Below are 6,090 nucleotides of genomic sequence, written 5' to 3'. Positions count from 1 at the left end.
TCACTATATATCGAGGCTAATATGAATGAGATCTTTAGACAATTGCTGCTAAAAAAGGTTTAATTTCATGAATTGACCCTCCTCGTAAAGGATTAGCAATGCTTGGCCCCCTAGCTCATTTATTTTTCATGGCTCCGCCACTGTGTGCAACGACGCACGTGTTCGCCCCCTCTCTCTAAATATCGATCTCGCACTTGTGCATTCCTTCATAGTCTACCTCCACTCGGCCCCTCGCACCATCTTCTAGCCCCCACCGGATTTTGCCACATGTACAATCTAGCAGACTCCATGGTTGAACTTAAGCATAATGCACAAACCTCAAAACAACAGTGGTTCTCTTTTGTTCTAGAATCTTCCGTATCATAACTGCCCAAACTTTTTTTCTAGTTGAATTGCCATTATTTGTTTTCACTTTATGCTTTACAACGCACAATTCCGTGAATCATAAAATAGATTAGGGGAATTTTGGAGGATTCTAATCATTAGGAATTCTCAAAGGATTCTCAAAGGAATTTTGGAGGATTCTAATCATTAGGAATTTTTCCTATCTTGGTTGTTTGATTCGTAGGATTGTAAACCATAGGAATTTTTCCATATGATTCATTTGCACTAGATTTCATAGGAAACATCCCATTCACTCAAACCTCTTTGGAAGAATTCTGCGTTTTTCTATGCACAATCAAACACTCGTACAATCCTGTAGGATTCAATACGACATTCCACTATAATCCCATGTTTTTCCTATTCACGCGTTCTTAGCTTTTTGTTAAAAACTAATTTGATTTTGAATGAGGTGAACTATAAGAATTAAACGAAGGGCTACATCACGCATATATGACTAAGAGCTTACATGCTATAGTGTGTTATTTATTCATAATTTGGTTGCAAAATCTGATGCGTGCAATGCACATGTAAATTACTAGTACTTCGAGTATGTGCAAAACACGTAAATTAGAATACCAATGGCACACTACACAGTGTCTCTCTTACAGTTCATGAAGCCACGTGGCACATGTGGAGGCGTTGTCCCGACCTCCTTGCGTGGATTGATCACAGTGACGTGCTGCTGGTTCCAGAAGAATGTACTCGTCCTCCCTTAGCCATACTGGCGGTACATGCACGAAGCGAAGATGTGCACGCACGCCACGCACGCACTCATTCCCTCGCACGCACACGCGGGTACACGGGCGGACGCAATTTTGTACCAAGATCCACCCCATGTGATAATTTGACGCGTGTAAAGTCGTACACTTCATTGATAGTCAATTAATACAGAGCATGCAAATTGAGTGGATGTGAGGGCGGAAGAAGGACATTATTACTCCACTGCGCGCATGTGAGTAGTTAAATCGTGGGTTGTAGTAGTACTTCCATTGGTCTCCTTCGTATTTTGTGCCATTTTTTGACAGTAACATAATATTTACGCATTTGAGCAGTGTAGTACTTGAAATTTATGTTCTGCTAAACTCATCGGGAGCCGTTTCGGCCCTCGAAACCAAAACCATCAATTAATCTTTACCTTGTTCCCATCACATTCGAAAGCCTGCTCATACCTACTAGTATGTACCAAACCTGAACGTGTTCCCACTATGCAGGTATTAGTACTACTAGTGCTAGTACTTAGGTTATAAAAAGGGGAACTACCTAACCGAAAATTACTCTACCTTTCCTCCTCATAAGTGCTTCTTCTTCGTCCGTCGTTGCCATGGCCGGTGAGCAGAGCTCTAGGTCGAGAACTACTCGTAACAAGGGAGCGGCAACCGAGGCTACGGAAAAAAGAGAGGGCTCGCCGCCACGCAGAGACCTCGAAAGATCTCTCACGGGCAGGCGATGGCTCCCAGGAGCGCCCTAGCCGTGGAGGCGAACATGCCGAGACGGCGGAGCTGGAGTCGTATCCCGCGACGACATTCCCGATCAGCTCCAGAAGCACCTCAATAAGCAGAAGGAGTGCATCCAAGGCTTGATGGAGTTGCTGACGGAGAGCCTCGACGACATGTCCGCTGAGCTCAATCAGCAGGGGGAGTTGACCGCCGGCTTGGTGATGCTGCTAAAGAAGAGCATTGCCTCGGAGAAGAAGGCGACCGGCGAAATCCTGCGACTTCAGGAGGACAATGCGAAGCTCTGCCACGAGATCGACCTGTTGAAGGAGAAGAACACTGCCTGGAAGAAGCTGCATGAGAATAGTAGTTCCTCGATGAAGATGTTGTAGGCCCTCGTCATGGAACAGAAGGAGGAGTTGGCGAAGCTCCGCATCGAGCACCCGACTGCTGTCAAGGTACGTAATGCGGCCGTGGAACAGATGATGAAGGCTCGCGTCGAGAAATCCCGCGTCATGGACAGAATGAAGAAGATGGCGGAGGAGACGTGCAAGGAGATGGAGGTCGTGGAGGCGATGAAGAAGCAGTTACGAATCCGCGGCGAATTAGATCATTTGGGGTGATAATCTTCCTTCTTCTTTTGCTGTTGTGTTTCATCTTTTGCTTCGGGTGTTTCGCCGCACGTGTCATGTTCTCTGCGAGGCATGAATAGAACAATGGTTTTTGTTTTTTGAGGGAATGAATAGAACAATGCTAACAATGAGATGACTAGCAAATTAGATCATTTTTATCGCCATATGGCACTGGGCTTCCGTGTTTCGTGCTCCCCCGTCGCAGTACTACTCCAGTGGAAAACTTGAGTATACTGCACGGTTCTTTGCTCCTCCTCGATCAGGTCGTCGGCACATTTATACAAGCAGTCAAATCACAAGGCCCCGCCTTCCAGCAGTAATGAGCTGTCAAATCATAAAGGCCCTCGCCTCTCTTGAAACCGACAAAGCTAGACTGCCCCGCCCTCTAGCCTTTTAAAAAATGTATACTTTTGTACAACAGTAGTATCGATGGATTGCGCCAATACTTCCTTGCTTGAACTGCCAACTTGGCTGTTGCTCTTCATCCAACCCTTGTAGATATTCAAACAAAGGTAGCCATCCATTGCAGCATAGTGGATGTGGTCTATATCTAGTACATTCCGCTGCAATGCATGACGATGAAACGTGTATGGAGGTTTCTCCAGTTTACCGTATGAAGGATGAACCACGGCTCCTGCCAGGGTCAGCATTGAAGGCTGACGAGAGGACACCAGTCGATTCTTTTGGAGGTCGAAGGTGTTGCCTACAACGAGGCCTATCCGACGCAGGACTTCTTTGTCGTTACCAAAGTCTACAGTAATGAATTTGACTAGGTTGCTCTCGAGGAAGTCCTTAAAATCATCGCACTTAACGTCGACATGGCATATATGGTAGACCAAGCATAAGTCATGCATGCAAACCTGGATCACGGCGGGCTTCTTCCTCTCTTCGTCCTTTAGATCCTTCTCTCGTCCCACGACTGTGGTGTACTCAACATCTAGCCCGGCGACCCACTCATCATGTGAGTCTTCGAACATGCGTCTGAAGCGAGAAAGGAATCCTTTCACCGTCATGGAAGAACGGGTGTAGATGACATCGAACTCATCGCCGGTGATGGTTCTAACCTTGTAATCACTGCCGATCAGGGAGATTTGGGACGCCATGGATTTGGGAGGAGGGTTAGGATTAGTGGAACTGCCGTAATGTGAATGGACGGGACGACTAGGAGCGAACCACCGTAGTATTAAAGGACATGCGGGGACGAGTAGGAGCGAACTGCCAGCGTGCGAACGGCAGGGTAGTGGCTTTCCATTATCACATGATGCGGGCTTCCAAGAGCCCTTGGATCGGAGATCGAACGATTGCATGGCGTGATTCTAGATCAATGGGCGAATATCCTATCCTGGAGGGTTATTCTGCAAAATTTCAGCAACTTAGCATGCGACCATTTGATCTCAGATCCAAGGGCTGCCAGTAGTCCGTATCATGGTCGCGCCTACCACGACCATCGCGTCGCTCGCGCGGTCGCGCCCTTGGAGATTTAACATGGTGCATTAGGCTATCTGATGTTGGCATGTCATACATAGTCATCACTTAGTCACTCATACTACAACAAGGTTGGCTATAAGTGTATTTTTTTACTCCTCTCTATCTCTTTCTTCGTACTCCTTCCGTCCCATAATATAAGAACATTTTTGACACTAGTGTAGTGCCAAAAATGTTCTTATATTATGGGACACAGGGAATACTGGTATTTATTGCATTTGCCAAGGAGTGACCTCTTCCAATGAAATGGTGTTGCTAAGTTTGCTTCATTTAATTACCTATAGACTCAAAATTGTCTTTTCACCTAGGTACACACGCTTAGCACTGTTTCTTCCTTGGGTCACCAAACTAGTCTCTCTCTTCTTGATTAACTTGCCAGATCAGACTTTATGCCTATGTGGCAAGCTTAAGAACCTGTAGGAGCAAGTAAGGTGTCCGTCCATTGCACGGAAGAGTGAAATGCATTGATCGGGGTGTTGTTTATTTTGACAAAGGATGTGGGGGTCATCTCATGTGCAACCGGGTCAACGTGTCAAGCACCAAATAACAGTGCAGAACAGTTGGGGGGACGCACCCCACTCGTACCGGCCCAGTGTTAGTAATGAGCAATGAGACGTCAAATCACAATGCCGCACCTTCCTAGACGGACGAAGCAACCATTATTTCACACTTCGGTTCGACATCATCTCAAACCATGTACTAGTATTGCTTCTACCTCAAGAGGGACACAAGCATCGCCTTGGTACATCATGACACATGGGACCGCATGACAGGCCATGCTCCCCCGCTGATCGCTGGTCACCTCATTTTTACTATACTTCCTCCGGATCGGTTTACGACATGGCATGCACGTCGTTCTAGGTTGAGAATTTAACTGGCTATATATATATATATGATGAAAAGTACGCTAGCCTTTTAAAAAATGTATACTTTTGTACAGTAGTACTCCACTATCGATGGATTGCGCCATGGAGCAAAAATTGAAATTTTCAAAAAAGGTGGTACATATAGAGAGCGCTCGTCGCCAAATTATGCATATAATACTATTAAAAAAGCTAGTACGTGCTTAATTGGGGTGCTAAATTATATTAAAGAAATACTAGTACTAGTATGTACATACTAAAGAGTTAAAGTAACGAGAAGAAACATAACATAGTTCTGCTGGGGGCTCAGCACAACACACCCCTCAAATTAAACTAAGCACACCTGAAATTAAACTATGCAACTAATCCGGTAGACACTGCATTAGAAGTTTAGAACAGCCATGAGCAACGACACTGCCACCTTGCTCGGAGTCCTCGTCCACGTCCTCGACTTCGTCCTTGTCCCTCTTCCTCTTGGCCGATACTTCTTTGCTTGAACCGCCAACTTGGCTATTGCTCTTCATCCAACCCTTGTAGATATTGAAACAAAGGTAGCCATCCATTGCCGCGTAGTGGATGTGGTCTATATCTAGTACATTCCGCTGCCATGCATGACGATGAAACGTGTAATGAGGTTTCTCCAGTTTGCGGTACGAAGGATGAACCATGGCTCCTGCCAGGGTCAGCATTGAGGGCTGACGAGAGAGCACTAGCCGATTCTTCTGGAGGTCGAAGGGGTTGCCTACAACGAGGCCTATCCGACACATGACTTCTTTGTCGTTCTTAAAGTCTATAGTAACAAATTTGACTGTTTTGTCCTCGAGGAAGTTCTTAAAACCCTGGCACTCAACATCGGCATGGCATATGTGGTAGACCAAGCAAACGTTATGTACGCAAACCTGGATCACGGCGGGCTTCTTCCTCTCTTCATCCTTTAGATCCTTCTCTCGTCCCACGACTGTGGTGTACTCAACATCTAGCCCAACGACCCACTCATCATGTGAGTTTTTGAATATGAGTCTGAAGCGAGAAAGGCATCCTTTCATCATCGCGGAAGTACGGGTGTAGATGACATCGAACTCATCGCCGGTGATGGTTCTAACCTTGTACTCACCATCGATCGGGGAGATTTGGGACGCCATGGATTTGGGGGGAGGGTTAGGATTAGTGGAACTGCCGTAATGTGAATGGAAGGGACGACTAGGAGCGAACTGCCGTAGTATTAAAGGACGTGCGAGAAAGAGTAGGAGCGAACTGCCAGCGTACGAACGACAGGGTAGTGGCTTTCCATTC

Source organism: Triticum dicoccoides, chromosome 7B, assembly GCF_002162155.2.
Source record: "Triticum dicoccoides isolate Atlit2015 ecotype Zavitan chromosome 7B, WEW_v2.0, whole genome shotgun sequence".
Lineage (NCBI taxonomy): Eukaryota > Viridiplantae > Streptophyta > Magnoliopsida > Poales > Poaceae > Triticum > Triticum dicoccoides.
Note: the sequence above shows the minus strand (reverse complement) of the source record.